Consider the following 11,074-nt stretch of genomic DNA (forward strand, 5'->3'; position numbering starts at 1 on the left):
TTTTTCTGATTTCTCCTTAGATCTTTTTCTCTGTTTTCCTCCCTTACTCTCTAGTCTGTTTCTGTTTTCTTCTGGGATAAGTTTGGATTTTCTTCTTTGTCATTTGTCAATATGCTGTCATTTTTGTTTTTTTCTTTGGGCTTCCTCTGGGAATTAGAATATTTTTACAGTTACCAAAGAGCATTTTAAGCTGAACAGAACAGAACCTCCCTCTGCTCTGATACAAGTACTATGGATTCCATCTTTTTCCTTGTAACATCTGCTTTAGTTGCCTTAGTTTTCTTCTCCTGGTTTTGTGCATTCCTTAACCTCTTACTGTGGCCATGCTTAACACTCACCATTTTGTTTTTAACTTTCCTATTATTTATTTGAACGTTTAAATATGCCTGTTATATAAGCCAGGGACACTGCTTTATGCCTGTAATCCCTCAGGAAAGTGAGGCAGGAGGATTGCAAATTGAAAGCTATCCTCAGCAACTTAGCAGGGGCCTAAACAACTTAGTGAGACCTTGTCTCAAAATAAAATATAAACAGTGCTGACTTCCCATTAGACCCAGCCCTTTCAAGAGCCTGTACTCTCACTTGTGGCCTGCACTGGATGATATGCTGTGTTCCCGTCCTGCAGAAAGCTGGCTGTGAGTTACACGAAGAAACCAGACAGCACAGAAACAATTTTGAAATGCAAGGACAGGCCAGTTCTGAGATCTTAAGAGTGCTGCTTCCACACTGGAAGGAGAGAGTGAGTGTGTGGTTTTATTTTTCTATGGGGGATACCCAAAGACTTTTCCATAGAATATGATTCACCAAATAAAGCAATAGGTGGGCTGTCCCAGCCCGACAGGTAACACCCAACCCCAGAGCTACAGAGCAGTCTCTACATCTCCATCATGTTCCCCTTCTCTGAACAATCAAGAACTCTGGTGAGGGAGGCCAGTATGACTATTCAGGGGTAGGAGAATAAGTTAGGGATGGTGTATACACACATATATAAATAGGTAATATGTGTTAGTTTTCATTTGTAGCTGAGGTGTAGTTTATTTGGCCTCTGAATGAAAGCCCTTCCTGTGTCAAGGAATTCCCCATCCAACATGGGAGTCTCCAAGTAAGGCAGGGTCCACCATCAGTTGATAGGTTTGAAAATGTCAAATGTATTTTTCTGCCTCCTGATGTGGTTTGGGGTTAATGCCTAAGGTGTGACCTGTGCCCCAAATGTGCTATGTCACTTGGCAGCAGTTCCTAATCAGGATTTCTGTGGGGGCTCCAAGCTGTGGTCCAGGCTAGCTGTAAGGATGGCCTTAACATAAAAATGGCCTAAACCTATGTATTTCCAGTTGAAAATGAACCTGAAAGTCTACCACGCACAGCCTCCAGAGCCCTCTAGTATGAATCAGGCACAGCCTGAAAAAGAGAAGTCTCTGTCGACAACCCAGTGGAAACTCAGAGTGAAGTCATGGTCATTTGCCTTCACCCTGATGGGAGTCAGAGGTGAGAAGTCATGGCAGAAATTCTCAAACCAGAGGTCATGACCAAGAATGTAAGACATTATTAAGAAATACGGTAATAGCTGATATGGATTGAAATGGTGAGCAGAGCCCCAACATTTAGTAGAAATGATGGAGCAAGTGAACAGACATTCAGCCAGCTGCACTCATGGCCACATGCTGGAGAGCCCGATGAGGTCCTGCACTAATATCCCAACTCTTGTCATTATCTGCCTGATCCTCTGCATAGTCCTCACTGCTTTCAAACTCTACAGACACATCTCAACCCTGGTGAGAATGGTGACTTCCTCTTAAGTCTGTCTCCTCAACCAGCTGTCACATGCAGCCCAGGAGAAGCCTCCATCATTTCCTGACTTGATCACTGTGGTCTGAGTGAGTGAGCATCCACTGGACCACTTAGACTTGAGACTCTAAACCTGGAACTTGAGCTGAGCATGCAGAGGGAATGTCTGTAATGAGTCTGGCATGATTAAGTGTTTTCTGGGCTCAGGGTTAACTTAGAACTTTTACTTTAGAATTGATTATTTGTATTGCAGTGCCCAGCATTAAGGATTATCATATTCTTGATGAAGAACATATACAGTGAAATTTTATTGAGTGATTTATATGAATAAAGCATTGAAAAAAGCACTAGTGTGTGAATATGACTTATTTCTCCTCTCCACTGCAGATGCAACACATTTGCCCATCACAACACTAGCCAGCTTCCTTTGGTCCCTGCCCACTTCCACAGCATTGTCCTAAATTTGCCAATAATCTTGTGGGCTTTACCATATGCTTCCTTTACAATCTCTCTTCTTAAATGTACCTGGGTTCGTTTTTGATTCTAAAAGCCATGGTTGCCAGTCACAGTGGCACATGCTTGTAATCCCAGTTTCTTAGGAGGCTGAGATAGGAGGATCACGGGTTCAAACCCAGCCTCAGCAGTGGCAAGGCACTAAGATCATCAGGGAGATCCTGTCTCTAAAGTATATTCACAATTGTGCAGGGGATGTGGCTCATTGATCGAGTGTCCCTGAGTTCAATCCCTGGTACCCACCACAAAACCAATGATTGTTGATGTGTGAAAATATGTAGTGTTCAAGTGACCTAGAGAGTAAACTCATATGTGAAAATTATACTCCCTAGCCCAAGGCCAAGTACAGCCATCACTCATTATCCACAGTGATTTGATTCCAGGACCCCACCTCCTTTGTATAGCAAACTGTGCACACGTTCAATGTCCATGTATAAATTACGCAGTTTTGCATATAACGTATGCACATCTTCCAGTGTGCTTTAAGCCATCTCGAGGTTCCTTATAAAACAGCATTCAATGGGAATATTATATAGCAGTTTACACTCTGCTGTTTAGAGAATAATGACAAGAAAAAAGACTCTAAACATTCAGCACAGATGAACTTATTTTCAATCATGTTCAATCCAAGGTTGATTGAGTCCAAAGATCCAGACCCTACAGCCTCAAAGCCCAGGTGAGAGATGCAATAGCACAGAAGTGTGAGCAGAGGTAGAAGCAAACAGAGACACCAGTTAGAGAAGACAATCAAAGAACCAGGAAGAGCACTCTTGACAATTAGAAGCACTGCAGCTCTGAAATCTGCTTGGTGTTGGCCCAAAGAGACCTACACCCCTAGGGCCACCAAGGGAATTTCTGGGAGACAAATAAGACTAGCAAAATGAAACTGGTAAATTTCATTCAGTGCCTACATTTCAATAAAGTAGGGAATTGTGTCTCAATTAATTTTTCAATGAAACAGTCCAATGTTTCATCTTATCTCAAAGCAATAAGCTTCAGAAATCAGGAACTGAACTAATAGGAAAGGCCTATCTGCCCTACATGTTGTATAATTGAACTACTCATTTCCTATAACTTGTATTTACTGAATTTTAAAAAATGCTATAACTGTGGCTCAGTGGTTTAGTGTCCTTGCGTTCTACTTCTGGTACCAATGGGGTGGAAAAGAAGAGAAAAAGAAATGGTGACTTGGGTACCTTGTTCTTTTGCTGAATAAAATTTTGGGGTGGGAGTTTTTAAAAATGTGGATTGTTTTGGACACAGTAGAACAACCTCTAATTCCACCAACTCAGGAGCTGAGGCAAAAGGATTGCAAGTTAATGGAAATCCTGAGCAAGTTAGTGATAACCCCACTCAAAATTAAAAAAAAAAACTGTACTAGGGATGTGGCTTAGTATTAAAGTACCCCTGGGTTCAATCCCCAGTTCCTCCAAAAAAGGGGGAGTTTGGGACGTGGTTCAGTGTGTAACAGGGGTTTGCTTGATGCTTTCACTAAATCCCTTGTGGCTTACATATTTATTTTCTTTCCCCCAAGTCTTCTCCCTAACTTCCTCCTCCCTGATCTTCTTGTCCCTGATGATCTCCTTCCTGGTTTCTTCACTCTAATCTAATTTTCTCAGAAACACCTTTTTAAAAACAATCTGTTCATCACTAATCTCTAGGGTATATAAAGAACTCAAAAAGCTAAGCACCAAAAAAAAAAAAAAAAAAAAAAAAAAAAAAAAAACACGTAATCCAATCAACAAATGGGCCAAGGACCTGAACAGACACTTCTCAGAAGAGTATATAGAATCAATCAACAAACATATGAAAAGATGTTCATCATCTCTGGCAATCAGAGAAATGCAAACCAAAACTACTCTAACATATCATCTCACTCCAGTCAGAATGGCAGCTCTTATGAAGACAAACAACAATAAGTGTTGACGAGGTTGTGGGGAAAAAGGCACACTTACATATTGATGGTGGGACTGCAAATTGGTAGAGCCAATACAGAAAGCAGTATGGAGATTCCTTGGAAATCTGGGAATGGAATTACCATTTGACAAAGCTATTACTCTCCTCAGACTATACCCAAAGGACTTAAAAACAGAATTCTACAGGGACACAGCCACATCAATGTTTATAGCAGCACAATTCACAATAGCTAAACTGTGGAGCCAACCTAGATGCCCTTCAGTGGATGAATGTATAAAAAATTGTGACATATATGCAAAATGGAATTTTACTCAGCATTAAAAGAGAATAAAATCATGGCATTTACAGGTAAATGGATGGCATTGGAGAAGATAATGCTAAATGAAGTTAGAAAATCCCCCCCCCAAAAAAAACAAATGCCAAATATTTTCTCAGCTTTAAGGAGGCTGACTCATACTGGGGTAGGAAGGGGGACAATGGGAGGAATAGATGAATTTTAGATTCGGCAGAGTAGTGAGAGGGAAAAGAATGAGGTAGGGGATTCACAAGGATGATGGAATGTGATGGACACCATTATACACATACATGTATGAAGACAAGAATTGGAGTCAACATACTTTATATACAATGAGAGGTATAAAAAATTGTGCTGTATACGTGTAATAAGAATTGTAATACATTCTGCTGTCATTTATTTTTTAAAAAATAAAGTAAAATAAATAACAATGAAATAGAAAAGGAGGAAACCCTTCCAAACTCATTCTGTGAAGCTAGTATCACCCTGATACCCAAACCAGGCAGAGAAATATCAAGGGAAGAAAAGTTCAGACCCATATCCCGAAAGAACATAGATGCAAAAATTCTCAATAAATTTCTGACAAAACATATACAAAAACATATGAAAAAAAGCAATGCACCATGATCAAGTTGTGTATTCCAGGGATTCAAGGTTGGTTTGACATACAAAAATCAATAAATGTAATTCATCATACCAATAAACTTAAAAAGAAGAATTCTATGATTATATCAATTGATACAGAGGAAGCATTTGACAAAATACAGTACCTTTTCATGTTCAAAATATTAGAAAAACTAGGGGTAGTAGAGGTATACCTCAACATAGTAAAAGCTCTCTATGCTAAACCTAAGGCTAATATCATTCTAAATGAAGACAAATTGGAAGCATTCATCTAAAAATTGTTCAACATAATCCTTACCACTCTAGCCAGAGCAATTAGATGAAAGAAATTCAAGGGAATATAAATAGGAAAAGAAGAACTCAAACTATCATTCTTTGCCAATGACATAATTTTATACTTGGAGGATCCAAAAAACTCCACCAGAAAACTAGAATAATAAATGGATTTAAAAAGTAGCAGGACATAAAATAAATACCCATAAATCAAATGCATTTCTATACATCAGTGATGAATCCTCTGAAAGACAAATATATATCTCACAGCTTCTTTACTTATAGATGAATCTAGTATCATCCTGATAGCTAAACCAGGCAGAGAAATATTTCCTTGGATAGTCATAGAAATAACAAGCTGAGAGTGTTTGAAGTAAAACCAAAACATTGATAGTGGCAATAGAATAGAGAGATGTTCAGGAGAGAGAATTATCTAGGCTAGAAAATTAGCTGTGGCAGCTGGAAGTGTGGCTAGTGGTAGAACACTTGCCTAGCACATGTGAGACACTGGGTTTGATATTCAGCACTGCGTAAAAATAAATAAATAAAATAAAGGTACTGTGTCCATGTCTAGGTAAAAATTATTTTTTTTAAAAAAAGAAAACTAACTGGGCAGTGAAAGAGAAATTGACAGTGATGTTTCAGTTTCCAGTATAAGAAACAGGGAGTATATCCACATACAAAGATGGAGCAATATTTAGTGGTGTTTTTTTTTCAATCTGCTACTGAGTTCAGTAGTTCCTCCTACTTACATGCATTTTATCCTAATATAGTACTCTGAAACTAAGTTTGATGTGTGGTAATTATCATAATGAAACAAAGGTTTATTTCCCTAGACTCATCATCTTCACCCTTGACAAATGTTTTGTAGTCTTCTATAGCCTGAGTTTTCTCCACGCTTGTCAAGTCATAGTAAACTAACATTAAGGACATCTACTAGGAAAATCTCATACACTTTATATGTTCTTCCTTTCAGGATAGTAGACCATTCTGAAGAAAACCTGATGAATTCAAAAACTTGGGGTGGTATTTGGACCCTGTCTCATGAGGACCAGGCCTACAACCACTCCTGGTACCATCTCCTCCTTCCTTGCTTCATACACCAATCAGGCCCTGTTGGAAGAGTTCCTCATTACCAATGCACAGATGGTCTTTGATGGGTCCCTAGAGCCACAAAATGTTTCAGGTATTACTTATTTTGTTGCACCTTGAGTGGATAAAAGACCTCCTTCCAAACGTAATAGCAACAAAACATTCCACAAAGTCACAATATATTTCTTCAAAGCAATTGAGTTTTGATCATTATAGAATTGCATTAAATTTGTGATGTTTATGTTAACAAGTTAATAGTCTTTGAACTGTTGGTTTTGAGATGTGTATTGCTTTTAGTTTAAAAATTTTCTTGTATCAATAGAATAGCCACACTGTAGATATTGAAATTGAAAATTTTGAATTGGCTACATCATTTGAGGAATCAGAATGCAAGCAAAATGCATTGCAAAAATGGGATGCATGTCTCATTGGTGAGTGGTCATGTAACTTATATGTTTGCATATTTCAAACCTTGCCAAGAAGTCATGATTAAAAACCAAGGTGAGAGCTGAGCTTGTAGCTCAGTGGTAAATCGATGCCTTGGCATGTGTGAGGCCATGCGTTGGATCCTCAGTACAATATAAAAATAAATAAATGAAGATAAAAATATTGTGTCCGTCTACAATTCTCATTATTAAAAAAAAAACGGTGAATTAAGTTGAGGTAAGTTCACAATTCAAGGTTTTATTAGTTAACTTTGCTAGCCATTGAGAAAGTTTAATGAATGTCATTTAAATGAATATCATGCTTTGTTTCTTTTTTGTAAAAAGATATCTTGAAATTCATAAATTATTTTTGTTCTCTTTCTGATTTTTTTTTCACTTTTACTTCCTTGTCATCAATTAAATTCAAGAAAGAAAAAAAGATGGACTCCTGAAACTTCAAAAAATAGACTCCTAAAGATTTTTGATGTCCCTTTACCTGTGGCCTAACTTTAGCACATTAAGCACACATGTCTTCCATTTTTTGGCTCCAGTCTTATTGCTCACTGTTTTTTGATCACTTTATTTCAGTGAATGGTTTCTGGTAAGGGGGTTGAAAACCTTCCATTCATTACTGCTTTAGTAGGGCTAACTCTGAATTTTTCAACATATAGCCATTTATGTTAAATTTGATATATAAAATTAATGAAATATCAATGAGTGTAGCCTGAGAAAGTCTGAAAACAAAGACAGTCCATTACCTCTCTGCAAAGAGAAGCACTGGACTCACTGATTCCATTTCTATGATTTGATCTTATTAGCACTTCTGTGCTATGAAACTTGGCCTCATTTAAGCCATAGCTAACAGTCTGAGGAAGGTAAATATTGCCAAGGGTCATGTCCCTAAATTATCATTGATTCAGGATTTGAACCTCATCCTGTCTCATTCCTAAATGTAAACTTGTTTCCCTGTCCAATGAAATGGATTCCCAGGTAGGTATGGTAATAACAATAAATAATTTTAAAATATTTGAAGTTTTCATTACATACAAGGTAATTCTGAGCTTTTTCTATAGTAGATCATTAACACCACCTGCCAATTTCCACATAGGAGTCTGTCTTGATAGAAGAAGGCAGGTAGGGCTAGTGCACTAGATTTGCCCAGGGAAGAACTGGAGCAGGAGCTGAGCCAGCACCCAGGCAGCTAGAAGTGGTGCTAGAAGTTCTGCAGGACTCTAAATATGTTCTAGTGGTTGCCATCCAACCACAATGGCTCAGCTCCCTTCTATCAATGAGGAGAAGGGCTCAGGACAGCAAATCACATGAGCACTGCCTGGGAACCAGGGAAGAGAAGCCAGCAGCCTCAGTTGAATAAGGAGGTCAGAGGAGATGATGACCTGCAAGTGATGCTGGTGTGCACCTCTCTGTAAACCACTGCCCAAGGATATGGGAGAAGGACCTGGTGACAGGGATGAGGACTGTGGGCTATGAAAAAGGCTGTTGGAAAGCCATCAGACCAGTGGCAAGGCACACAGTTGTCTGATGTTTCTCAGCAGGGAGAGGAGGATCATGGCCAGAGGGCTGCACCTTTCTAGCAACAGCAGCTTCTGGGGTACATGCAGCAAAGACAAAGTGTGAGGTGCTAGGTTTCTAGGTGAGAAAACAGGGACCTTCGTACCAGACTAGAGGAGAAAGAGAAGGAGGTAAATTTGGAGTCTCCAGGACCAGTAGCACAATGGCAATTTTGACAGCTTTTCCACCTTCCTTTTCACCAGAGAATGCTGGCATGTATTAGTGGATCAGCTGGGAGAGCATCCAAGTCCTCTCTGGTGTGTTGCCCTTAGTATGGACAGAATGTAGCTGGAAAGCAGATTAAGTGACAGACAAAGTCCTTGGGATTCAGGACACGGCCTTTTTTAGTGTACCGAACGAACAGTGTTACTGTTCTAGAGTTACCATTGTCTGCCTGTTGAAATCAGGAAAATCCTAACCCAGAAAATACTCATTTATGGGTAGTATATTAAAATAAGTTACTTCAGGAAGTGATTTTTTAAAATTTTTATGTGCTTTGTGATTATTTGTTCTTTTAAGATAAATTTTTAAAAGTAATGCTTTAATTAAGAATGTGCCTTTAATATTGTATGGATTTTTAATTCCTCTGCATAGATGACTGTGAAAATAATGTTGGAAAAAATATGTAAGACCGTGTTGTTTGAGAGAATGCCTATTCATAAATAACCACCACTTCCTTATTAACCAAGCTCCATGAAGTTAAAAAAAAAAAACTCTTCTTTTTCAGATAACAAAGAACTTGAATTATCATCACAAAAGATGGACAGTATGTGTAAAACCACAAAACAAGTTAGTCTGAAATATGATGTGGCAACAAATGATATACAGAGGCCTATGCCAAGCACAAAGATCAGATGTTTCTGTTTTCCTGTAGATAAGTTTCATCTTGCAAGCTCTCCTAATGAGAAAAACAGCAGAAATGTGGGAAATGTCAACTCAGACGAGTTTTGCCAGAATCTTACCTTTGAAGGACTTAATATAAAAGATACCCCTGCTACTGTTGGCTCCCAATTTAATGGTTTTAATCAGCAGATTCCAAAAAAAAAAAAAAAAAAAAATCCTCAGGGATAGGAATGTGGACCAAAGAACTTAACTGGCACGAGTACAGTGATTGTGCCAAGTACACTCCAGGAAAAGGGGACAATGAGCATCAAGGTTAGTGGTGACCATTCTAGCAGTTCCACACAGCCCAACATGCCAGCCAGATCAGCAAGAGAGGCACCAGTGAAACTGTCCTCTCATTCTCACCATCTTGCTCCTGCAAGAGTACCCAGAATACTGCAACCCCATCTCGGGACAACATTTTACAAACCACCTACTCTGACCAGCAAAGTCAGGGGGACTGAGGAGAGACCAGCTTCACCTTCAGCAGCAGTGCCTCCTAGCACAGCTCTTACACCCCTGAGTCTTGTGGAGAAGTCTGTTCCAGAGGCAGACAGCACATCAGCTTATGCTTTGAAGCCAGCTGCTGAGCCTAAAGAGAACTGTGAGGAGCTCGGCCTGCCTGACATGAATCCAATGTGCCAGGGACTCAGGCTAAAACAAATGGAAGAGTTACAAGACCTTGAATTTGAAATGCCACAGTTTGGGTAGGGTTGTCAAAATTCAGTTATTCTTTTTCTTGTTTCATTTTTATGTATTGTGTTTATTTATGAAACAATGTTGTGACAGAAACCCTTTTGTATAGGATTGCCAAAGTGTATATTTTGCCTTTTGGCCTTGTATCCTGTTTGCTAGTCATATAGAATGGTAGTGTTTTAGTCATATAGAATGATAGTGCCTCACTGGTATTGTCTTTAAATTCTGTGTTTTTGAAGTTATGCATAAAATAAGTATTATAATTTTAAATTTCAAATAATTTTCTCTATAAAATGATCCATGTAAATGCATCCTTAATGTATAATATTGTTCTCAACAAATAGGGGCAGTAGGGGAAAATGAGCTTTATTTTGGAGCAAACATAGTGCTGATTCATAAAATGCTTCTGAAGGCGAGTGCCTGAAAAATCTTGACTGGGTATGAATATATTTTTTCCAACATTATGTTCTAGTGCATCTTTGACCACTTGTGTTGTTATAGCATGTGTGGAAGCATTGGCAATTCACTTAACTTTTTAATATTTACATAGTGGCCAAAAAGCTTGCGAATCTGTGTTTACTAGCATTCTACTTGTCAATTTTTACATATGGGAATTAATACAATTGTAGAAAGAAAATGCACTTCAATACTAAAAAGTTTGAGACATTGGCGGAGACAACACAGTCGGAGAGAGTTGAGGCGTCTGGAGTGTGAGAGACCTGTAACCTCACTCCTCTCAGCTGAGGCCTGTTGCTGGATTGCCTGCGACTCTGGCTGTCTGCTGAGGAGAGCAAGTGGCCAATAGCTAGGGCAAGATGAAGCTCTCTCTGATGGCCACGGTTCTGCTGCTGCTCTGTGCAGCGTGGTGGAGAAGGAGGACAAGAAAAGGACATTGGTACCGTGGTCGGCATGGACCTGGGGACCACTTACTGCTGCATCAGGGTGTTCAAGAATGGCCACTGGAGATCATCTCCAACGATCAGAACAACCATATCACGCTGTT

At 39.1% G+C, this 11,074-nt stretch overlaps 1 pseudogene; it reads left to right on the forward strand.

Annotated features, from left to right (window-relative positions):
- LOC139707388 (rho GTPase-activating protein 29-like) overlaps window positions 1-10,086 on the forward strand; it is a 99,500-nt pseudogene extending 89,414 nt beyond the window's left edge.
- Window positions 10,087-11,074: the final 988 nt, after the last annotated feature.

This window comes from Marmota flaviventris, chromosome 10 (genome assembly GCF_047511675.1).
Source record: "Marmota flaviventris isolate mMarFla1 chromosome 10, mMarFla1.hap1, whole genome shotgun sequence".
Lineage (NCBI taxonomy): Eukaryota > Metazoa > Chordata > Mammalia > Rodentia > Sciuridae > Marmota > Marmota flaviventris.